Source organism: Nicotiana tabacum, chromosome 7 (genome assembly GCF_000715075.1).
Source record: "Nicotiana tabacum cultivar K326 chromosome 7, ASM71507v2, whole genome shotgun sequence".
NCBI lineage: Eukaryota > Viridiplantae > Streptophyta > Magnoliopsida > Solanales > Solanaceae > Nicotiana > Nicotiana tabacum.
In genome coordinates, this window is record NC_134086.1 from 142,244,052 (window position 1) to 142,270,549 (window position 26,498).

Consider the following 26,498-nt stretch of genomic DNA (forward strand, 5'->3'; position numbering starts at 1 on the left):
CAAGGAGGAATTACTACACTACCTAAAAAGAAAAAAATCTGAATGGACTACTTCCCTCAAGAGTATTGTCCAAGTGGTCCGTCCTCAAGAAGAGTCTCCTACATTTATTTATTTTACAATCAATGTATATGTACACTAACAATACACCACTAAAGCAAGTCTCCCACCCCACACAAAAAGAATATGGCATGTCCCCATGTCATAACACAAATAAAGTGCAGAAGGGTAAGAAGACTTCCCTGAGCGTCACTCGGAGTCGGAGACGGTGCTGGGATCCACATGAAAAGCCCTCCCCAAAGCACGGAACCAAGCTATCATCTGGCTCTCAGACTTGGCATGCCGTTGGGACATGGCATCTATACGCACATGCAGGCCATCCACCGAGGAGCGAAGATCTGCCACCTCTTCCTCCAAAGAATGCAACATGGGTCGGCTGGACTGTGATCTAGAGAACCCTGCCCCAGTATGGGGTCGTCGAGAGGATCCGGCTCCATCATAGGATCTCCTGGATAGTGCCATGGGTGCTGGGGCATCATCCTCATCATCAAGCTCAATGGTTGTGGGTGCATCTCTGCCCACTGTGATCTTTGAAGCTCTGAATGCCGCTTTTGTGGGCAAAGCTCCATCTGTAGGATTGGTGGGGACACCATCCAGCAGACACAACCTCATCACAAGTGAGGGGAAGTAAAACTCCTTAGATAGCAGAGGTGACCGAAGGATCATTTCATCTCCAATAATTCTCTCCACATCAAAGTCTTTCATAGTGACGAAGCACCATACCAATAAAGCCCGTAAGTGGTTCACATCTGTCGTGTTGCCCGTGAGCAATAACCGGCTGCAAATAATGGTGAACCAGCACTTAGCCTCATGTGTGAATGACTTGGAGTGAAGGGTAATGTTTTCCTGTAGCCAGATTGGTCGACCCCCTACGCAGATTGTCGCAATCATGGTGTCCCAAGTGACCCCTTGGACGTCGTGGTAATGATCAATGTCACCAGTGAACTGGGGCAGCTGCAAGACCTGGCGAATCTTCAGAATTGAGGCATCCACCACCCTGCCCCGCACAATCACAGACCGGCACAAATTTTCCCGGCAGTTCGCATAGAACTCCCGGACTATCATCGGGTTTGTCGTCTCAGGTTCATCAAACAAGAACTCCATCTCCCTCCGTCTGATTTCCTCATACATGTCTGCTTTTTCCATACGGAGGGCATCCCTGTCAATAAGAATCTCAGGGATAAAGCTTTTGGTGGCCTTAGCATGAAACGCGTCCTCGGCCTCCTGCGACTGGAACCTGGTGGCATCATATGTTGGCCTTTGGGAAGTGCTTGCCGAGCTCTTTCGCCTTTTTCGGGCCATATTACCTGCAGACAATTCAGGGTAACAATCAGATGCATCCTAACATGTGCCAGTCGGATGGGTACTCAAACTTCGCCACCCGATGGTACCAAACAGTTTCCTTTTGTCAAACAATGCCAATATACCCAATTAGTAAGGTGCCCAAAGTTGACAACCTCCACTATTGCCCTCATACCACTATTAATTCTACAATTCTGCCATATAATACCCCACATAATCTCCCACAAGTGAATCATGTCAAATGCTACCACCACCACAAACTAAGAAGGGCACAAAGTGGTCCAAAATTTTACAACACCCCCCAATTTTCGGCCATTTAGACCCCTCTACCAAGCTTCACCCTAACAAATTTGCTTAGGCCTCAAAACCTTCTAAAAATCGCCCCCAAGTTCAGCACAATGAAAATCCAACCATTTAAACATCAATCATGGCCAAAAGAAGCAAATAATGGATAAAAGGAAAGGAAAGAAAGAAAGAAAAAAAAATTACACTAAAACACTACACTAAGTTATGTAAAAGAAAGAGAAAAGAATAGAGAAGCTTACCTTGAGAAGGAATGGAAGGGATAGGTTGTGGAAAGAGAGAGATGGAGAAGAAAGAAGGGGCAACAATGGGGGTTTGAAGGATGGGAGATGGTGTGAAAGAGAGAAGAGAAGAGAGAATGGGATGGGGGATGTGGGTGGTTTGAAGAAAAGAAGGGTTCGGGGGAATAGTGGGGGGTTAGGTTTATTAAAAGGGGGGAAAAAGGAAAATATATATATATATATGTAAATCTGCACTTACCTGGCCCGCGCTGGGCTGCCGCGGTCCTACCGCGGTTACGCTGGGACCGCGGTAGACCTCTTTCAGAGGGGGTATTTGAACGCGGTCCGACCGCGGTTACGCTGGGACCGTGGTAGACTTCTTTTAGAACAGGGCCTTGACCGCGGTCCGACCGCGATTACACTGGGACCGCGGTCTGGGCGTGTTCCTGCTACTTTTTTTTACTTTTTTATTTATTTATGAAGTTATGCATTACACTTACAACACATTCGTGGGTTGCCTCCCATGCAGCGCCTAATTTAACGTCGCGACACGACGCAGATGAGTGCATTTAAGTCTCGCTCGACCTCTTTGGTTCAGTCATGTGTAGCTCAGACACTTCCTTTTGTTCGTTCATGCCCACATATAGTTTCAATCTCTGCCCATTGACTCTAAATGTATGAGAGTCTTTCTCTGTGGCAATCTCGACAGCACCTGAAGGGAAAATCACAACCACTCTAAATGGTCCAGACCATCGTGACCTGAGTTTACCCGGAAATAGCCTTAATTGTGAGTTATAAAGCAACACCATATCTCCAGGATTGAAATTTTGCTCCACAATGTTCTTGTCGTGCAACCTCTTCATTCTTTCCTTGTACAACCTTGTGCTCTCAAAAGCAAGATGTCTAAACTCGTCGAGCTCATGCAATTCTGTGATCCTCGTTATGCCCGCAGCCTCGATGTCTAGATTCAGCTATTTCAATGCCCACCACGCTCTATGTTCAAGTTCCACTAGCAAATGGCAGGCCTTCCCGAACACCAACTTATATGGTGACATACCAATCGGTGTTTTAAAAGCAGTTCTATAGGCCCAAAGTGCATCATCTAACTTTTTCGCCCAATCAGTTCTTGTAGCGTTCACAGTCTTGGTTAGTACACTCTTTATCTCTCTGTTGGACACTTCAACCTGCCCACTAGTTTGCGGGTGATAAGGGGTAGCCACCTTGTGGCGTACATCATTCTTTGCAAGCAACTTCTCGAAAGCTGTATTACAGAAGTGAGTGTCTTCGTCACTTATAATTTCTCTTGGTGTCCCAAATCTGGTGAATATGTCCTTCTTCAAAAATCCCACCACCACTCTTGCATCATTAGTGGGCAATGCTGCAGCTTCTACCCATTTGGACACGTAATCCACAACAACAAGTATGTACTTGCCATAGGAGCTGACGAAGGGACCCATGAAGTTAATCCCCCAGACATCAAACGCTTCCACCTCTTGAATTGGGTTCATGGGCATCTCATGGCGACGGGAAATGTTCCCGGTCCGCTGACATTCATTGCAGCCCTTCACCCATTGGTGTGTATCTTTAAACACTGTTGGCCAAAAGAATCCGGCCTCAAGCACTTTCGCAGCTGTCCTGACCCTTCCAAAATGTCCTCCATAAGCCGATGCGTGACAAGCCTGCAAAACAAAAGATTGTTCTATCTCGGGGACACACCTCCGGATCATATTGTCAACACAAATTCTAAACAAGTAAGGCTCATCCTAATAATACATGCGACAGTCACGATAAAACTTTTTCTTTTGTACAGATGAAAGGTCATAGGGAACTATACCGCAGGCCAAGTAATTTGCAAAATCTGCATACCATGGCACTTTCTCAAGATTAGTAGCGAGCAACTGCTCGTCTGGAAAGGTTTCTAGAATATCTTCAACCTCAACTGCATTTTCAGCTCCCTCTAGTCGTGATAGATGATCAGCGACTTGGTTCTCTATGCCCTTATGGTCGTGAATTTCAAGGTCGAATTCTTGCAGCAGCAACACCCAATGAATCAGGTGCTGCTTAGACTCCTTCTTCTCAATCAAGTACCTGAGAGCTGCATGATCAGCGTATACAATTACCTTAGAACCAATCAGATATGATCTGAACTTGTCGAAAGCAAACACCACAACCAACATCTCCTTCTCAGTCACAGTATAGTTCAGCTGGGCTCCACTTAGCGTTCTACTAGCATAGTAGATTGAATGCATTAGCTTGTCCTTCCGCTGTCCTAGTACTGCCCCCACTGCGTAGTCACTGGCATCACACATGAGTTCGAATGGCTGCTCCCAATTGGGGGCAACAATGATAGGTGCTATGACCAGTCTCTTTTTCAGCTCCTCGAATGCTACCCTGCAATTATCAGAAAATAAGAAAGGGTGATCTTTTTCTAACAACTTACAGAGAGGGTTGGCAATTTTTGAGAAGTCTTTTATGAATCTCCGGTAGAAACCGGCATGCCCAAGGAAGATTCTGATTGCTTTGATTGAAGTTGGAGGAGGTAGCTTTGCTATTACATCCACTTTAGCACGATCTACCTCAATTCCTTTGCTTGACACCCGGTGCCCCAAGACTATGCCTTTTTGTATCATGAAGTGGCACTTCTCCCAGTTCAGAAACAGGTTAGTCTCGATACACCGTTTCAGCACACGCGTCAGATTTATCAGGCACTCATCAAATGAATTCCCACCACTGAGAAGTCATCCATGAACACCTCCATTATGTCCTCTACCATGTCAGTGAATATGGCTATCATGCATCGTTGGAATGTGGCGGGTGCGTTGCATAGGCCAAAGGGCATCCTCCGAAAGGCATAAGTGCCATAAGGACAAGTGAAAGAGGTCTTCTCTCTGTCCTCTGGTGCAATGGAAATCTGGTTGTATCCTGAGTACCCGTCCAGAAAATAGAAGTGTGACCTCCCTGCCAGTATGTCTAACATTTAATCAATGAAGGGAAGTGGGAAGTGGTCTTTCTGGGTGGCTAGATTTAGCTTTCTATAATCCATGCAAATTCTCCAGCTCGTGACTGTTCTTGTAGAGATCAATTAATTGTTATCATTCTTAACTACCGTCATGCCACCCTTTTTAGGTACACATTGAACTGGGCTAACCCAGCTGCTGTCAGAGATTGGGAAGATAATTCCCACGTCTAACCATTTTATTACTTCCTTCTTCACCACTTCCTTCATGTTAGGGTTCAGCCTTCTTTGGTGTTCCCTGGAAGGTTTGTGTCCCTTTTCTAGTAGAATTTTGTGCATACAGTAGGCGAGGCTGATCCCCTTTATGTCTGCCATGGTCCACCCAATGGCAGTCTTGCACTCCTTAAGTACCTACAAGAGTTGTTGCGCATGAGCATCTAACAAACTAGATGAGATAATAACAGGTAATGTGGAGTTAGGTCCAAGGAATTCATACCTGAGATGGTTGAGCAATGGCTTTAACTCCAGCTTTGGTGGTTCTTCGATAGATGGCTTGGCTGGAGGAGTCTCTCGATTTTCCAAGTGTAAGGGCTCAAATTCTAGAGTTCTATCCCAAAACCCTCTACCCTCTAATGCCAACACCCATTCCGCCAGTTCCTCTCCATTCACCTCATCCAAATTCATTAAACATGTAGCAAGGGGGTCCTCAATGGTTAGCACCTCATCATCAGTCTCTACGATTACATCCACAACATCAATAAGAGAACAATTGGCGAATTCACTTGGTCACCTCATAGATTTCTGCACATTGAATGTTATCTCCTCATCGTTCAACCTCATCTTGAGCTCCCCGGTTTCACAATCAATGAGAGCTCTCCCTGTGGCCAATAATGGTCTTCCCAAAATTATGGGAATCTCTTCATCCACTCTGCAGTCTAAGATCACAAAATCTGCAGGTAACACAAATTTCCCTACCTGAACTAGCACATCATCCAGTATACTAGAGGATCGTTTCACTGTCCTGTCAGCCAGCTGCAACAACATAGAGGTGGGTCTAGCTCTTCCAATGCCCAGCCTCTTATAAATCGCCAGGGGCATAAGATTGATGCTGGCCCCTAGATCACACAGTGCTTTAGCAAAAGCAAAATTACCAATAGTGCATGGAATTGTAAAGCTCCCTGGGTCAGACAGCTTTTCTGCAATTGGTCTAGTCACCACTGCACTACATGTCTGAGTAAGAGTAACTGTGGCCAAGTCTTGGAAATCAAACTTTCGGGACATCAAGTCCTTCATCATTTTTGCATACCCAGGCATCTCCTTCAAAGCTTCAATCAATGGTATGTTTACCTGGATTTGTTTCAGCATTTCGAAGAACTTCTTGTATTGTTCCTCCTTTTGATACTTAGCCAGACTCTAAGGGAAAGGTGCAGGAGTTCTCTTCTTCCCAATCAACTAGGATTGATCCTTATCATCTGCTACATCAACTACTGGTTCCTGGACTGTCTCAGCTTCTTTTTCGGTCGCATTCTGGATGTTATTTTCTTCCTGGGCACGCTAGACTGGTGCCTCCATCAGTTTCGTTGACTCATCCAACTCAATGGGCACTGGTATAAGTGCCTCAGCTTGTCTAGATTCTCGAGCCCTCTCTTGCTCTACATCCAGATCTCTGCCATTACGTAGACTTACCGCCATCAGCTGCTTTGGGCCTTGATCTTTTGGATTTATCTGGGTGTCTGCAGGTAGTATCCCATGAGGACGATTGTTCAGAGACATAGAAATTTGGCCCACCTGCACTTCAATATTCTTGATTGCTGCATCATGTGCATCCACTCTCTCATTAATCTTTGCATTAGACCCAATAACCTGCTACATCATTGCCTCAAGTCTAGCAAATCCATCTTCCTGCCTTCCACCATGCTGCTGCTGAGGAGGGTGATACCCCTGCTGCTGATTCTGATTATTATATCCATGTGGCCTTGGGTAAGGTGCCATATTGTTAGGGGGTCTCATACCTCCCATGTTTCCATTGTTGAACTGTGGATGGACTGGCCTGTATTGCTGATTTTGCTGGCCCCAATTCTGACCACCCTGTCTCTGGCCTCCATAATTAGATACATAATTCATGTCTTTAGGGTAGTGGTGATGATCATGTTCTACATTCCATTGGTTACCGATTAGCTGACTAATACAAGATGCGCACAAGCCCCCATTGGTAGTATCTACGATGTGTACCTGCTGCTTCTGCCCTGACTCTTCCACCTTTTGGTGAGTATACTCATTTGTGCCAATAAGGTGGCCATATTTTCAGCCATAGAGTTAGATGGATCTAAGGGCACTGAGTGAACCACTGGAGTAATAGGTGCATTCCTGGTTGTCCATCCCGAATTTTGTGCCATCTTGTCAAGCAGACTCTGGCCTTCTCTCCATGTTTTGCTCAAAAATGCTCCACCAGCTGAAGCATCAACAATGTTCTTCACGCTATCTGACAATCCTATGTAAAACCGTTGCCCCAACATCAGATTTGGAATACCATGGTGCGGGCATATAACCAGCATCCCTTTAAAGCTCTCCCATGTTTCATGCAGTGTCTCCATTGGTCTCTGCTTAAAACTCAAAATTTCATCAATTTGTTGAACAGTCTTATTGGGTGGGTGGAACTTGTTATGGAATTGTCTGACTAACTCATCCCATATTGTTATAGAATTTATGGGAAGTGAGTTGAGCTAAGTCTGGGCAGCTCCTGTCACTGAGAATGAAAAAAATAACAGCTTGATTGCTTCAGGAGTTACGTTGGTCTGCCTTTGGGTTTTGCATATAGAGAGGAAGTTCTTCAAGTGCTGCTGAGGTTCTTCGACTTGCGACCCCAAAAATAGTCCCTTATTCTGCAACAAGTGCAACATGTTATTCGTAATTTGGAATGACTCAGCCTGTATCTGCGGAACTACAATGGTTGTGGACAGATTTTCAGCTGTGGGTTATGCCCAGTCATAGAGAGCAGCCTCTGGCACTATTGGTACCGCTGGGTTTTCCTCGTGATCCCCCATGACTATTTCGAATTGTGCAGTTATTGGTTGTTGTTTTTTATTCGATTAGCCTGATTCAAGGCCTTGAAAACTTTCTCGGGATCTGATAATGCTTCAAATACTTCACCAGATCTCGATGAGTTTCTAGGCATGCACCTGTGCAACCAAGTCAACAAACGTTAAAATTTCAATGTAAAAATTGGGTATAGAGAAAATATGACTACAATGAGAATTTTTGTACTTCTTTCAATTGTAATTGATAACACCGTTAATTCCCCGGCAACGACGCCAAAATTTGATCACGCCCAACTATGCCTTATAAAAGGACAATGCGGACGTTGCAAATATAACCTGAGTATTTATGCCCGGAGTCGAATCCATAGAGAATTAACCTATCAGTTACTTTCGTTGGACTTACTAAATTCTTTAGAATCAACATCCCCAAACGTTATGAATAACAGTTGATGGTATATTTAATAACTAAGATTGAAAGTCAATAAACAGTTGTAAACTAAATAAGCTTGAGTTGTGAACAATAATGAGAAGGTTCTAAGGTAGTGATTTCCCCTATTGATGTCCCTTCTGTTTATGTTTCATATAGATTTACCAACACATCTCTATCAACCATGAGTACTCTTTTTACCGTGAATCTCTCCAGAGTAATCACGATAATTTACTAGACGCACTCTCCCGAGATACGCTAGCTGGCTTTGTTTATTACAGTTCACTTTAGATTGCACCCAAGACTTTGTTATCCCTAATCTCGCCTTTAAACCCGCAGTTATAGATCCCACTTATACTTTGGGAGTGATGTTGTTCAACAATTACCTAAATATGCACTCTCTCCCGAGTTATGCATACTAAATAGGCACAGCTAATTGAGGATCATGTCAATTAACTACAACAAACACGTAGTTGAACAAATAGAGATTAAACTGGCAAACTATATTAACATAATCAAGAAGTTCATCCTTCAATAGGTTCCATCAAAACCCTAGACAAAGGATTTAGCTACTCATGACAATGGGTAAATAAACTATGAAAATATTCATGATCAAAATTGCAAGAAACAATAAAGAGAAGAAGAAAATATGATGTTTTGGGTGATCTCTCACACTTGTTTCTCTTGCCAAAGTACTTTATAAAACATTCCCTTGCCTCCTTTGGAAGAGTTCTATTGTTTAATATAGGGTTTTGGGCTAAAAATCCCGTGTTTTGCACTTCAGTCCCTCAATTTTTCGCTTCTTATCATAGTCCTACCGCGGTTATGCCAGGACCGCGGCCAACTAGCCTCTCAGAATCCACAATAGCCTTCTGTCGCGGTCCGACCACGGTTACGCCGGGATCGCGGTAGTCCATCTCCAGTTCTGGTTTTGCTGTCTTTGCGTGGTGCACTTAGCGGATATTGTACGATTGGCCTCTTTTTCTCCATAATTGATCCCAAAAGTACTACATAGACTTCTTTTATTGTATATAGCCTGCAAAGCATGAAAAGCACTAATCAGAGCATTTTGTTATCACTTTTTACCACAAAACTATACAAGAAGGTGGTTCTTTAGGGCCTAATTATAGTCCAATTCACCTATTATCAACACCCCACACTTAAATCCCCTAAAAAGTACAATATAAGGAATATTCAAGGGAATATTCCTGGTATCCTTTTCTAAGCCAATCTTACCGTTACAATTACAACTCCGATTACTCATCCTTGGCAATGACCCTTACGAGAGTGAACGCTTCACTATAATGTCGTGGTCGACCCCGTTCTTGGCAAGACTTATCTTCAGTTACCAAGTTGCCAAATTTTGACCAATACAGTTAGTTCCTCTGCTTGTTGGGGTCGTGATCTTGCACACCCTCGAGAAGCGGACTTGATTGTTGTTTGTTTAAGAAGAAATTTGGTCGTCAAGATAAGGTTGAAGCAACCGAGGTCTAGGAGAGGAGGCGTAACCGGCAAGGCTGCAATTGGTGTGACTCGTGCGGGATGACATCACAGCCACGCGCGTCATCATTACATGTCTTCCCGAGGCAATGCCTGTGCTTCTGTCGTTTCGATTTTGGTGCCAGCGTCAGTTTGTTTCTTCAATTTTGGTGCCAGCGAGCCTTATAAATAGATGGAGGCTTAATTTTTCGGAAGTTTCCACTATTCTCTACTTTGCATGAACATTGTTCTTCGATCTTCTTCCCCGATCCCTGTACTAAAATTCTGCTACTCCGATTTCATCTTTTCCTCCTTACCCAACCATTATATTCTTCTCTGGGTTTGGTAGCGTACATCTTACTATAAAAATATGTCACAGTCCTCTCACATTTATGATGACGTTTTTGATACCACTTCGTTATCGGTGGCCGCTCCTCTCGGTGGTGAGGAATTCGTGGCTGAAGAAGATGATAGCTTTCCTACTGCGGAGGAGGTAGTTCCTAGAAATCCTTTGGCTAGGAACGATTTAATAAAGGAGCCTGCTCCTTTCCCCACTCATATGCTCTCAGAAACTGGACCATCTTATAAAGCCGAGCTTCGGTCCAAATACCGCATTCCCCACATGTTGAGATAATTCCAGCCGATGGCGACATCGTGGAGTTTCATCGACTCGGGTATTTTGCCTTTATGTCTACTCGCTCTTGATCGGTTATACTTTTCCTCTCCTTCCTATAGCGGAGGAATTTTGCTGATTTTACAGCGTCTGCCCGGCGCAACTCTCTCCTTTCTTGTATAAAGCTTTCTAGATGTTGACGAAGTATGCGGAATTAGCTGGTTGTGAGGTTAATATTCGTCACTTGCTGCAATTATTTACGCCTAGTTTTTATAGAGGCACCATGATACACCTGTGGCATCGTGGGACCAGAGGGTTGGTGGTTGGAATGGATGATAGAATGAATCAAAAGTTCTGGCACAAATACTTCTTTATCAAGATCGAGCATTTGGTGACGGACCCGACTTGGTTTCCTAAGCAGTGGAATCACAATCGTAAATATTTCTGTTATGCGCTTGTTGTCTTCTATTGTCCTTTCATTTTTAGCTCAATTGTGGTTTTTTATTTCTTCAGCTGAAAGGCGCGCGCCCTCTCCTGTCCTAGATATTGAAGATTGGGTGTCTCGTGTGCTGGCTCACATGGTAGGGATTCGTGACTGGGTGGCTTTCTAAAAGCATTTCGGGCCTAAGGTCCTATCTATTAAGTATTATTTTGCTTCATCCTTCCGTCGTTTACCATTATTCGTTGACGCGATCTCCTTTTGATGCTAGGTCGATGAGTCTCCAAGAAGAAGGCTTCAGTGCCGGCATTTCGCCAAGCTGTCGCATCGGCTGTGATGCAGTTTACTTTGGCCGAATCCATTTGTGGAGGTCGTGCTCAAACTCCATCGATAGGGGATTCCGCCCCTCAGGCTGTTATGCGGAATGAGATCTCTTCCTGGCCGGTCTACCATCTTGTATATGAGTCGTCCAATGGAGAGGAGTCACCATCGAGTAAAATGGGAAGGTTGGAACTCAGAAAGGCCATCGTCACTGATATTGAACCGGAGAAACTCACTATTCCGGAAGTGGCGTCTGCACGTACGCCAGACGTAGGGGCCATGTTCACGATGGATACTATTGTGAAGGGGAGGTCCTCTGGGGCCGAGGGGGTGCATGATGGCGAGGAGCTTGTACGGACAACAGAAGGTGGCGCATCATCAGCGGCGAAGACGGATAGGGCGGTACCTGCAGGGGATGATGGCTTTGGCTCGAACATCGACCCTGAAGAGGTAATTGTATTCTTAGAGAGGAATACTCGCGTGGAGGTGAGGAAGGAGGGTCCTAACCGGAACGTGATCATTCTCGTGGGTTATGACCTTTTGGCTAACTCTGAACGAGCGGTGCCATCTTTCGCTCCCTTGTGCACAACTTCTGAGAACACGGTGCTATAAGCGATGATCAATGCGAAGTTATCGCTTAGTATTTCTGGCATGGCTTTGCGAGTAAGTGTTTTTAATGTTAGGATTTGTTTTGCATGCGTAATATGCTTATTCTGAATTTTTTTGGCTGTCAGACTCTCATCATAGGGATCGAGCGTGACCGGCGTAAGGAGCGAAGGATGGCCATTTTAACGAAGGTGTCCTCTAAGTAAAGAGAGTACCGTACCAAGCACTGAACGGTTGCCGACATCTTTAACCAAGATAGCGAATTTTAACTTTTTCGTGACGGGCTCAAACAGAAGGAGGAGGAGTTGATGAGAAAGGTTGATGAGCTAAAGGAGTGGGACGATGAGCTAGTGAAAACCATTAGTCGGTGCAGCGAGCTTGAGGTAACTTTTAAGGACAAGGAAGATGAGCTCGAGGTAAGCAAGGGGAAGATGGTTGAGAATGCCGACCTTTAAGCATTGTGGCCTCTTTAACTACCGAGCTTGGGAGGAGAGAAGCGGATGCTATCAATCTAAGGGGCGAGTTGAGCATTAAGGTCGAGGAATTGACTCGTGCTGAGAAAAGTAGAATGGTTGCCCTGTCTAAAGTAGCGGCCTTAGATGATGTCTTCCGTGTTTGTAGGTTCGAGCGGGATAATGAGGTGGAGACGTCGGCGCTCAAGGTGGCGAGGTTAAAAGAGTGGATCTAAGATCTGGAGGCGGAGTTGTCCAGATTGAACGAGCAGGTTGTGGCTTTAAGGCTGAGGAAGTGCGACGATACTCGCACCCATCTACATCTCATAATGTTGCCAACCCCGTGGTGCCACGGGAATTGTATGAGATCTGGGTTTATGCTGAGGCTCAGCTTGATGTGTATAAGTCCCTGAAGGTCGATGGGAAAGTTTCTGAAGCGAGACTCGAGGGTGTCCGTATTAAAGCACATGCGACCCGTGAATCTTGTGGTTACCCCCTAGTACGCCTGGCGGGGATGAGGTTGATGATGATGCGAACATGTTCACCTGCGATTCTTGGTATGATGACGAGTACGTTGATGGTGATGACGCAGCATAAAGACATCATACTTAGTTGTTTATGTTTTGTTTTACTATTTTTGTGAGGGAGTTCTCGAACCCCTTTGTAAAATGTAGTTTGAACAGTTGAAATGGAATGATTGCCTTTTTGTTGTATATTTTTAAGTTGTCGTTATCTTTTTGTTTGCTATACGGTTAAGTTCCTGACTTTTTTGGCTGCTTGCGAGTAATGTTTTGGCGTAGTCGGTCGTAGATCATAAAGTAGTTTGAGCTAAGTTGAATGTAAAGTGAATCGAACGGGTCGAATGTAAAGTAATTCGAGCAAGGTCGAATGTAAAGTAATTCGAACGAGGTCAAATGTAAAGTAATTTGAACGAGTTTGAATATAAAGTAGTTCGAGCGAGGTCTAATGTAAAGTAATTCGAGCGAGGTCGAATGTAAAGTAATTCGAGCGAGGTCAGATGTAAAGTAATTTGAGCGAGGTCGATGTAAAGTAATTCGAGCGAGGTCGAATGCAAAGTAATTCGAGTGAGGTCGAGTGTACAGTAATTGGAGCGAGGTCGAATGTAGAGTAATTCGAGCGAGGTCGAATGTAGAGTAATTCGAGCGAGGTCGAATGTAAAGTAATTCGAGCGAGTTCGAATGTACAGTAATTCGAGCGAGGTCGAATGTAGAGTAATTCGAGCGAGGTCAAATGTAAAGTAATTTGGATGAGGTCGAATCTAAAGTAATTCGGAAGAGGTCGAATATAAATTAATTCGAACGAGGTCGAATGTCGAGTAATTCAAGCGAGGTCGAATGTAAAGTAATTCGAGCAAGGTCGAATGTAAAATGTAGAACGACTTTGGTGGAGATGTGCGAAGATGTTGCTTTATTTCATTCATTGGAGAGTGTTACATGTTTTTGTTTGTTCCATACACATACTAGAGAAGTTCTAGTGTACCTAGTCCCTTTATCGTTCGGCCCAGAGAAGAAATCAGTAGGCGGAGCGTTAAACCATACTTGAACTTCGATACGACCCCTTCGTTGCCTCGTTAAAAACCTCCCCGAGAAAACCCAGTTGGGACAAAACCCATGTGAGGGAAAAAGAATACGACTTGAGGGGCGTCCTTTTTCAGAAGTTGAAGTATTTGAGGTGAGCGACATTACAATTGTTTTGTAGTAGTTTTCCTTCCAATGTTTCTAGTTGGAATGATCATTTGCTTGCTGCTGTTGTGATTTTGTATGGCCCGTCCCAATTGTTTCCTAGTTTACCTTCTTTCGGGTCTTTGCTCGCTTGTGTTTTGGCCTTGAGAACATATTCTCCAACTTTGAGTGGTCGTATTTTGGCTTTTTTGTTGTAGTACCATTCTGCTTGTTGTTTTTGGGCTACCATTCTTACGTAAGTCATATCTCTTCATTCTTCTGCCTCGTCGAGGTCTTGTTTTCTGTTCTCGGCATTGTTTTGTCTGCTTTCATTGGAGTATCTTAGGCTAGGTTCCCCGACATCGACAGGTATCATGGCGTTAGTCCTGTAGACTAGTGAATATGACGTTTCACCTGTGCTCGTTTTTGGCGTAGTGCGATAGGCCCATAGTACCTCTGGTAGAAATTATGGCCATAATCCTTTGGTGTCCTCGAGCTTTTTCTTCAATATATTCAATATTATTTTGTTAGAGGATTCGGCTTGACCGTTAGAGGATTCAAAAATTAAAATTCAGGAAGCACTGTCTAATTTTTAAATAGAAGTCCTTTAGAATGGCTATCTGGTGTCATTTCTACAAATGAAAAAAAAAAGAATCCATCCAACTACTCTTAAGGGCGGAAGTTAACCTATTATGGATGTATAACTTAAAGAGTCGCCTAAAAGGTCATACGGCAAATGATTACTATTGTAAGAATAGTCCATACTTTTCATTGTCCATTTTCCATTCGCTCTTTTATTACTTAGGATTTGTAAATGGAAATATGAGGTGAATGCGGACATCAAACTAACCATAATCATAGTTATGCTCTTTTTATTATTGAAATTAAATAATTTTTGTCTTCTGTTAAGCTTTTGGTCCAAAAATTTTTTTATCATTAAGAAGAAAATTATGACACCTTAAGTAATTAAACCGTTTGTCATCTAAATATCCTTACGAAAAGTTAGGATATTTTTACTTAAGGGTAACATAGCAGCCATTGAGCTACGTGATCAATAACTAACTAAATACCAATAAACTGTAAAACAAAATTGATGGGTGAATTTGGTCAATTTGTTCAAAAATATGAATGGACAAAAAAAATGTAAGAAAGAACAAAATTGAGCAATTGCGGGATAATACATTGACATATTTAAACATTTTTCCCTGTAGAGCTTCTTCACTCTTACCCAGTGAAAGAATTTCGTACACAGACTATCGAGTCGAATGGAAAGCTATACATCTTCTTGACAAAACCAATTTGTTTTAATGGTGGGAAAAGAAGAGAAAGCATTTTGTTTCTGATCAATGGAAGCCAGAATTTCTGCACAGGAAACTGTACCTAAGAAGAAGTAAATTAAGAAAGTTTCACACATAGAATCTTAAGTCTTGGAATTGATAGTCTCAAAATAATTTCAAGTGTGGAAAATTGGGATCTTAATTCTTTGAATATTTTTGGTGTTGCAGGTGAAGTTTCACATAGAAGTTCAAGCTGGAAATTCACGAAAGGTGGTAGATGTGATTGCAATCAAGAAGTTGGACGCAACTTGGATCATTCTAGATAGGTTAGTGATAACATCAGGAAGTTTACAAAATTCACCGAAACCCAAATTAGGTAGTTGAAATGCACGATTCCAATTAGTACTACCATTTAGAGTTTTACAGAATTTGATATTTATTACTCCTATATCCCGTTTTGTATAACTCTGTTTGACTACACCTGTAATTGAATGAGCAGAACGGTGCACAAAGCATCTCGCGTTCACGCAAGGTCCGGAGTAGTGCCATATTCTTAGGTGTTATGTAGGTAGTTTACTCTAATGCAAGTGTTAGAGGGAGTAGAATGGAATATAAAGTAATAATTGAAAAGTTAGTTTGATGAGAAACAACAGCAAAGTCGAATTTGAATAGTTAAATCTTGAATTATTGAACTTACTGAAAGTTGTACAAACTAATAGTATCGATCAAAATGAGTCAAATATTTTAAAACATCCGAAAATAGAAAAAAGGGTTGTGTAAATGGCGGAAGGAGCATTACTATCTGTATTGTTGGGTTAATGGCTAAGGTATCGTCAGCTTGAACCTAGTGGCAGAGCCACGCTTGCAAAAGTGGTTCAACTAAATCATCTTCATCGAAAAATTGTACTATGCATATAGGTAGTTTTTCTAATGTTTGTATATGTATAAATTGTTGAATCCTGTAGACACAAAAGCCCATTTGTTTGAATCCCTTGACGAAATTCTTGTTTTCACCACTGCTTGAACCTACGTGAAGCTCATAGGATAAAACATTATTGCTTTGAGGATTTCTTTCTTTTTTAACTGACTTTAGATCTTATAACTTGGTATTTAATGTTTGTAGGGAAATGAAAAAGGAGAATAGGTACTTTATGGATAAGCTATCATGTGGAATATCAAAATTGAAAAGTGACAACTCCATAGAAGATGTAAGAGGGTCACTAACATTAATGGAGAACACCAATGTCTCCCTTACCAGAAATAAATTTTCTTATGATAAAATGATTCCAGGCGACGATGACTCATCATATGAACTTACTTCTCCTCAGCAAGGTAAGTAATACGTATAATTACCTCTATATAACTGAAATTTCTATCAAAGTAATATATTCTTCTGTCAATACATTTTTACTTATGTTTGACGGTGCTCTAACCACCATTTTTTTGTTGATGAATTGTAGACTCGGAAGTAATTTCTCGTGTAACAACCTCAAGCAAAGAACAATCAAGCAGTATTCTAGGAAAGCCCTCCTCAGAGTTTTGTGAAAACTTGGTAAAAAAATCTTCAGCAAGTGACCTAGTAAATTCAAGTTCAAGCTTGGAAAATCCTAGTAGTTCCTCAAGTTCTTCTCAACAAAAAGCAAAAATAACTGAAAAGTCACCTTCCCACGTCTCCAATGACCAAACCGAAAAGCATCAAACCGTTGACAAAGAAAGTGGAGATGATTACTGATCAATATTTTTGTGGTGCAATATTCAAAACACTTGAATGTTCAATTTATGGGAACAAAAGGCCAAAGATGGGATGACATAAAGACTTCAGCTATATGGAGCTTGAAAAAGCAACATAATGGTTTTCCAATGAGAACTTTCTATCGGAAGGTGGATTTAGTTCTGTTTATAGAGGAGTTTTAAAGAATGGGCAAAGAGTTGCTGTAAAGCAGCACAATGGTATGAGCCTTCAAGGAGATAAAGAATTCAAGTGTGAAGTAGGGAGTTTTCTCCAATTTAAGGACAGTCGAAACGGGATTTATTTATTTTTTGTTTCAGAGTCGCCACCTGGGAATTTTAAGGCGTCCCAAGTCACCAATTTTAATCCCTGAATCGAGGAGAATATGACTCTATTTGTTATTCTGCGAACCAAAAATCCTGAGTAAGGAATTCTGTTAATCCGGAAGAAGGTGTTAGGCATTTCCGAATTCCGTGGTTCTAGCACGGTCACTTAACCGTCATATATTTGACTTTGATCTAAATGCATATTTATTGCCCAATTTTATTACCGCTTTTATTTATACTGCTTGTGATTAAGGGCCCTTCTTTGAATCGAATCACGCGTACGTATATTCGTGTTATAAATTAAAAAATGCGGAATTGTGTCACGCGCACGTGTACACGATAATCTTGATAATATATTTATTAAAACAATTATTTCGAAATTGTGCCGAATCAAGAATATTCGTATTTCTTAAATAGTGAACCGCACATCTCGGGTTTTATGAAATTAATTTAATATTTTTCGAAGAAATTCATTTTTATCAAGTGTTGTTCGAAGTTGCGCGGACGCATAATCCGAATATTCTTTTAGAGATATAATCAGGTTACGCGAACGTATCCCTAATTACGTGGAATATTTTTAATGGTATTATGGATTTTCCCCCAATTGTTTATTATATCATGAGAAATCTCCATTTAAGATACCCTTGAATTCTTGAAAAGAATTCACAATTTATTAAATGTTTACAGCTGATTATATTTCCACATATGAATTATATTCTTTCGAGCCATTCAAATTTTAGGAGTAAAATAAACAAAGTGTGATTAAGAATACCATTTTCTCGTAAATACAATATATATATGTGTATACCCAAAAATGAATTGCATGTGAAACTAAAAAAATGATTTATAAAGGGAAGAGATATTTTTGAAGAATTTTCATTATTTTATTTAATGCAAATTCTATTTCTACTTACCCTTGATATAAAATGTTGCGATTCGTGCTTATACATCTCATCTCATTCTCATATACTTGTTTTTAATCTAATAGGCGGAATTAAATTAATTTATTTACGATGGTAAATAGGCATCAAATTGATAAGAAAGGGAATTATTATACAAATCGATTAATAATATTGCCTTACATGCAACATAGTTGTACGTCTGAAACATTCATAGCACTTTAACATCGTAATGAGATATATCAACTCACCATCCATTAATGGTTCTATATATACCTGTTATCATGCCATATATGAACGTACAACTTACATCATTCAATCCACAACTAAATCAGGTATTAGAATAAACTAGCAATATGGTTTTTGACATTTTCATACTACTCTTTATTCAACTAACAACGCCACAAGACTTAGTTAATGGCCAATCTTTATGCCATATTTTCCTATCTTGGCAATTCAAATATAACTATACTAATGAGATTTCAAAATGGATAACAGTATTACAAAACTTTTATACGAATTTCAAAAATAAGACAATTAACTTATAGCCATCGTATTGAACTTACTACTAGTTAATCAACATAAAACAAAGCTGAAATTTAGACTGAACTTTGAATGAGTAAAAAAGAAAACATAATTATCATCCCAAACTTCATTTTTCCTTCCAATGTTCTTTTCACAAAATGAATCTTAAAAATATGTACCTGGAAATGAAGGTAGAAGAAGTAGATTTTAGCAGTAGCAGCAATAACCAAATCAGCAGAATAGCAGTATTTCCCCAGATTTGAGCAATAATAAAACCCGTGAAACCAGACGAGCAGTAACAGAAATTTAAGAAGAATTCCAAATTTAAACCAAACAATGTTGACAAACAAACCAGGACAGATTCCAGAAACACTGTTTCAGCTTTTCCTTCTTTCTTTTCTATTATCTGTTTCAGATTCTGTGTGTATACGAGTGTTCTATTTTCTGTTTCTTTTGCTATTTTTCTTCCTTCCTCTCAGATTTCTGTTTCTGATTCTATTTCTATTTCATTCTTTCTGTTTTTCTCAAATGTATATGTATTTCTGTGTGTATTCCCTAATGCTTTAAAAATCAGCCTCTCTTAAAAACTATCTGAAAAACTGCCTCCCCTTCAAAATTCCAGTCCCTGTATTTATACAGGTCTGCCCTATTTCCTTTTTGTGCTTCTTGGACCCCCTTCTTCTTTTTAAAAATCAGAAAGTTCCATTAAAAACTGCTTTTGAATACTTTAAATGATCTTATCCTGATTTTAAGCAGCCCCATTACCCTTTGTTTCCCATTATCATATTAAATTATAGCCATTAACATTCCACTTTCAAACCACTATACTATCACATTACCCTTACTGTTCTGTCCCAGAAATGCCCCCAGAAATCCTACTGTAATTACTGTTATTACTGCTTTCAAACTTAAAATCAGAAACTAACAATACAGATTTTAAAATCTGTTCAAACCTGATTATTAATCTGATTTAAGACAGCTACAACTAATTCTCTTAAGTTCTGAATTGAATCTTAACTGAGAATATACTCTTTCTAATACAATGGTATCTAATCAACACTTGTGAAACGGAGTTTAAACCTAGCATCACAATAACATTACACTGAACTCAGTACAATAATTCAAACTGAACTTCAGCTTTTGAACTAAGATCAAACAAACAGGAGCATTGTCAATATGCTGACAATGCCCTGAAACTTAATGTTCAGGAAACAATATACATACAACAATTATTCTGACAGACTTATTGATTTACAAACAAGGGTGATTTCACTGACGAGTATTAACTTAAGCTGATTATTTACAACAATTGTCAACAAACAGTCTATAGAAACAGATTATTTCAATCAGTATTTTCACAAATGGGAATTCATAATGTAACTAATCGACGAATTTAATCGAGTCGATTACACACATTGTGAACAAACATAACCAACAGAAACAATTCATTTATTTGATTAAGTAGACTGGTAAGAGACAGAAATGACAGAATTAATCAAACAAAAATATGAAAAATTAACAGGTTATTAAAACAAACAAAAATACACGTAGAATACACAAAAAAATAGAAAAATACCTCTGGATCCTTCAAATTTATTCAGACTAGAATTCCACTTGACTTTTTGAAATCAAACAGACCTTAGTCGAAATATTTTCAACTGAAAATACTTTGACTAAGGTCGATTAAACCTCAATCCTTCATTTGTATTGAAAAAGATTCCAAGATTGGAAATTTAGGGTTTCAGATCTTGGATTTTAAATCCGAACATTTCTGGGTAGATTCGAAGGGAACCAAAGACGACACAAGGGTGAGGGAAGCCTAGGGGTGATTTGGTGTTAGTTTAGAATAGATCTGGGTGAGTTCATGTTTGGCTCGAATCTTCAAATGAAGATTCGAGAAGCTCTGAAGTGATTCGAGCCAAACAAACACCGGATCCATAACGAGGCATGCTAGGGGGTGCTATGGTGTTAACTAGGGGCTGTTTGGTTTAGATCTGAGTTTGGCTCGAATCTTCAAATGAAGATTCGAGAACCCTCAGGAAGATTCGAGACAAGCGGCTAACATATTCGGATAGAGGGTGTTCAGGGGGTTCTGGGGTGTTAAGGTGGTGACCGGCGGCGTTGATGCCGCCGGGTTTCAGGCAGTGGGGAATAAGGGCGGCTAGGGTTAGGGGTTTGGTTTCGGAAGGGATGATGAACAGTAGAGAGGAGGGGGTGTTCAGTTAGGGGTCGGGGTAGGGGTTTGGGCCTTATATAGGGGTGGGGTGGATTGATCTCATCCGTTGGATCAATTAAGATGCACGGTTGAGATCAATCCACTTAACCAAACGTTGTCGTTTGGTTGAAATTCGGGGTCAGGCTGGATCGGGTCAAAGGGTCGGGTAAAGGGTTACGGGTAAGGGGGTGAGATCTCCGCCGTTGGATTGATTCAATCCAACGGTCCTTGATGAAGCGTGACCAAACGCTGTCGTTTTGGCTCGTGTAAATTGGACCGGACAGGCTTGTTTGGACTGGGCTTATGGGGCTCATTTTGTTTGGGCCTGGATTTAGGTCCAGGTCCGATTTTCTTTTTACAACTTATATTTTTTATTTTCTAATTTTATTATTAATCATTAAAATCTTAATTAAAATTATAAAAACAAAAATTACCCTTCCAAAGATATTAATTACCTTTTAACAATTATTTAACACACAGACCAAACATTATCACACAGTGAAATAGAACAAATGCATATTTTGTGATTTTATTTTGAATCAATTATTAAATGCATAATTAAATCCTAGATATGCATGAAACATATATTTTTATTTTTATTTTCATTTTGTTATGACAAAGTAAACATTTACGGATATAAGACAAATATTTAACAAACACCACGCAAATTCAAAAATTGCACAGTAAAAGAAATTTATTTTATTTTTGATTTATTTTGGAGTAGTTTTCGTAAGGCAAAAATCACGTGCTCACAGCTGCCCTCTTTGTGCGGAAACTCGAAGAGTTTTCGTGCAAAGATAAAGTGAGCGGATACGAGCGATTTTTGCCCGTTCAAATACTCCGTGGGAAGCATTTTTTGAAAGATTTGACCGAACCTCTGCTTCAAAGGTTTCCTACATATCCTTGGCTATAAAGGAATCAGGTCAATGTAGTTCGAGAAGTTTTGGGTAGCTGGGACTACCATGGGACTGTGATGTTACTGCTGCTTCGTGCTGTTTTTACTGCTTGCTGACCTCCTTATTACACCTTACTTCAAAGGTAATACAAAAAGCTAAACTAGACTATGGTACATGAATTATAAAATCTTATCTAGATCATGCCCTTGCGTTTCTTGTTGTCTTGATATCTTGGTGACTCTTGGGCATTTGGCTTATTCCGTATTCCTTTTCATTGTGTCCCGTATTTTCTTTATCTGTTTGGGATTCTTGTTGTTTCCTGCTGGGGACTTTGTTGGACTCCTCTGCTTTATTGACTCTAAATGTGCTCCTTTCTCATATGAGCGGGTTTTTGATTTCAACACTTCAATTGTATTCCCTTGTTCTCCAGGTGGGCGCCTGACTGCTTCTTTTCTTTGTCCTCATTCTCCAGGTGGACGCCTGACTTCTTCAATTCTTTGTCCTCATTCTCCAGGTGGACGCCTGATTTCTTCAATTCTTTGTCCTCATTCTCCAGGTGGACGCCTGATTTCTTCTTTAATTTTTTTCATCCTCATTCTCCAGGTGGACGCCTGATTTCTTCTTAACTTCTTCATCCTTATTCTCCAGGTGGACGCCTGATTTCTTCAATTCTTATCCTCATTCTCCAGGTGGACGTCTGATTCCTTCAATTCTTTGTCCTCATTCTCCAGGTGGATGCCTGATTTCTTTAATTCTTTGTCCTCATTCTCCAGGTAGACGCCTGACTTCTTTAATTCTCATCCTCATTTTTCAGGTGGACGCCTGACTTCTTTAATTCTCATCCTCATTCTCCAGGTGGACGCCCGATTCCTTCTTTAATTCTTCATCCTCGTTCTCCAGGTGGACGCCTGATTCCTTCAATTCTTTGTCCTCATTCTCCAGGTGGACGCCTGACTTCTTTAATTCTCATCCTCATTCTCCAGGTGGATGCCTGACTTCTTTAATTCTCATCCTCATTCTCCAGGTGGACGCCTGACTTCTTCAATTCTCATCCTCATTCTCCAGGTGGACGCCTGACTTCTTTAATTCTCATCCTCATTCTCCAGGTGGACGCCTGACTTCTTCAATTCTCATCCTCATTCTCCAGGTGGACGCCTGACTTCTTTAATTCTCATCCTCATTCTCCAGGTGGACGCCTGATTTCTTCAACTCTCATCCTCATTCTCCAGGTGGACGCCTGATTTCTTTTTAACTTCTTCATCCTCATTCTCCAGGTGGACGCCTGACTTCTTCAATTCTTTGTCCTCATTCTCCAGGTGGACGCCTGATTTCTTCTTTATAACCTCATTCTCCAGGTGGACGCCTGATTTCTTCAACTCTTTGTCCTTATTCTCCAGGTGGACGCCTGACTTCTTCAACTCTTTGTCTTCATTCTCCAGGTGGACGCCTGACTTCTTCTTTTCTTTGTCCTCATTCTCCAGGTGGACGCCTGACTTCTTCAATTCTCATCCTCATTCTCCAGGTGGACGCCTGACTTCTTTAATTCTCATCCTCATTCTCCAGGTGGACGCCTGACTTCTTCAATTCTCATCCTCATTCTCCAGGTGGACGCCTGACTTCTTTAATTCTCATCCTCATTCTCCAGGTGGACGCCTGACTTCTTCAACTCTCATCCTCATTCTCCAGGTGGACGCCTGATTTCTTTTTAACTTCTTCATCCTCATTCTCCAGGTGGACGCCTGACTTCTTCAATTCTTTGTCCTCATTCTCCAGGTGGACGCCTGATTTCTTCTTTATATCCTCATTCTCCAGGTGGACACCTGATTTCTTCAATTCTTTGTCCTCATTCTCCAGGTGGACGCCTGATTTCTTCAATTCTTATCCTCATTCTCCAGGTGGACACCTGACTTCTTCAACTCTTTGTCCTCATTCTCCAGGTGGACGCCTGACTTCTTTAATTCTTCTCATAGGGTTTTTCCTGACACAAATGTTGTTTTTGCCCCTGTTTTAAAATCAAAGAAAACTTTGTTAGTTTTAAAACAGGAGGGTTAACTGGGCATTCTCGCCGACGGTGGGGCTTCTCTGTCTTGTTTTGTTGCCTTGAAATGGTTGAAAGACTGTTTGTCCTTGTAATTGATTCTTAACTATAGGATTCCCCTCTGTATGTTTTCCTTCAAACCCTTTTAACCGTAATCATATGTTCTCCTGACATTGCTGATCCGCTTTTGATTCCATTTTTCTTACACCCATATCTTATTATTTTTATCTCCCGCCTTTCATGGCCGTATTTTGCATCATGTAACCTTGAATCTTGGTAGTATACCTTGACTTTCCTTCTTATTTGTTTGGAATAAAACTTATCTCAAAGCTTTAGAAAAGTAAGATTATTAGTGACGAAACACGCTGATTTCGACAATTATAGAATGAAAAAGAAAAATCCAAATTTGGATGATCGTTGACGAAGGAATAAAGGACTTATCTGATTGGCGTCACTGACGCCAATGATCATGGTATTCAATTTGGATTAATCAACCCAGTCTTTTAATCAATCTCCTTTCAATTGTCTCATTTTTGTTTTCCCCAAAATTTCTGTAATCCAACTTCATTTTTCATTTTACAGACCTGTTGGACTTGCAATATCTCAAAGAGTTTTCACTGATAAACCTTCCTCATTTGTTCATTTCTTACTTCTTTTTCGCCTTATGGTGCCTACGAAGGTTTTCACCAATAAGACTCTCTCATTTTACTTTCTCTCAACTTCCATCGCCTTATGGTGCCCGTGTGGGTTTTCACCTATAAGACTCTCTCATTTTTACTTTCTCTCAACTTCCATCGCCTTATGGTGCCCGTGTGGGTTTTCACCTATAAGAATCTCTCATTTTTACTTTCTTTTCTTGTTTGTACCAGAGTGTTATGAACCATCTTCATTTGTTTGACTCAGCTTTTTTCTAAGATTGGTCGAAAGGTCTTTTTGGTATGTGGTGGGAAATGGAAAGGTATCAAAAACTAAACAGTTTTGGTATGGGTTTAAAATTACAACTCTTGGAATCTTTTTCTTATTTCCAATACAACTCCTGCCCCAGTTTTCTTGATTGGGGTCTCTTGATGTTTCTTTTGTACACATTAATCATATTGTGCACCCTATGACCGAGTCGTGAGGCGCCTACGTATCCTTCTTTGAGGAATCAGGTCAAACGCAGTTCACTAAATAATAGTGACTTTTTTTTTTAAATTTCATATTTGATTTTCATTGATTCCAAGAGAGGGTAAGAAAGAAACAAATGTGGCTCAAATGGGAAGCAAAGGGTATAGTGTTTGGATAGCAGAATAAATTGCCTTTGTCATTCCAATCTTCGAAATAATGCTAAATACAAACATTCAAAAGGTTATGCATAATATCTCTTTACCGCGTCAGAATTGATCGCCATGTCTATGCATTTGCCTTCAATATTTGTTAAGCATAGTGCATCATTCGATAATACGCTAGTCACAATGAATGGTCCTTGCCAATTCGGGGCAAATTTGCCTTTTGCCTCAACCTGATGCGGAAGAATACGTTTCAGCACATGTTGACCCACTTCGAACTTCCGTGGACGCACTTTTTTATTGTATGCTCTTGCTATTCTTCTTTGATATGATTGACCATGACATACTGCGGCCAATCGTTTTTCATCAATCAAGTTTAACTGTTCTAGACGGGTTTTGACCCATTCATCATCATCAATCTTTGCTTCGGCGATGATCCGAAGGGAAGGAATCTCAACTTCTGCAGGAATTACTGCTTCAGTGCCATATACCAACAAATAAGGAGTTGCTCCTACTGAAGTGCGAACAGTAGTGCGATATCCCAATAACGCAAATGGTAGTTTTTCGTGCCATTGTCTTGAACCTTCTACCATTTTCCGAAGTATCTTCTTTATGTTTTTGTTGGCTGCCTCGACTGCTCCATTCGCCTTGGGCCGTTATGGGGTAGAGTTGCGATGTGTAATCTTAAACTATTGACATACTTCCTTCATTAAGTTGCTGTTAAGATTAGCACCGTTATCTGTGATGATCACCTTTGGGATTCCGAATCGACATATGATATTTGAGTGGACAAAATCGACCACAGCTTTCTTAGTCACCGATTTGAATGTCTTGGCATCAACCCATTTGGTAAAATAATCAATGGCTACCAGAATGAACCTGTGCCCATTGGATGTTGTCGGCTCAATTGGTCCAATCACATCCATACCCCAGGCAACGAAGGGACATGGTGCCGACATTATGTGAAACTCGGATGGTGGAGAATGAATCAAATCTCCGTGTATCTGGCATTGATGACGCTTGCGCACAAAACTGATACAATCTCGCTCCATGGTAAGCCAATAGTAACCAGCTCGGAGGATTTTCTTTGCCAACACATATCCACTCATGTGGGGTCCGTAAACTCCCGAATGTACTTCAGACATGACATTTGTAGCTTGTCTGGCGTCTATGCATCTTAATAATCCAAGATCTGGTGTTCTTTTATACAAAACTCCTCCGCTTAAGAAGAATCCATTTGCCAATCGCCTAATGGTCCTCTTTTGATCTCCTGTGGCTTGTGCGGGATATATCCCCATCCTGATATACTCCTTGATGTCGTGGAACCATGGTTCACCATCAAATTCTTCTTCAACCATATTGCAATAAGTGTGCTGATCGTGGACTCGAATATGTAGGGGATCCACATAAGCTTTGTCTGGATGGTGCA

The 26,498-nt window shown here is 40.9% G+C and overlaps 1 non-coding gene across 1 annotated transcript; it reads left to right on the forward strand.

Annotated features, from left to right (window-relative positions):
• Window positions 1-7,365: 7,365 nt before the first annotated feature.
• On the forward strand, window positions 7,366-7,472 carry LOC142162484 (small nucleolar RNA R71). The gene has a single exon (XR_012693746.1). It is a non-coding gene; the product is annotated as a small nucleolar RNA R71 (small nucleolar RNA).
• Window positions 7,473-26,498: the final 19,026 nt, after the last annotated feature.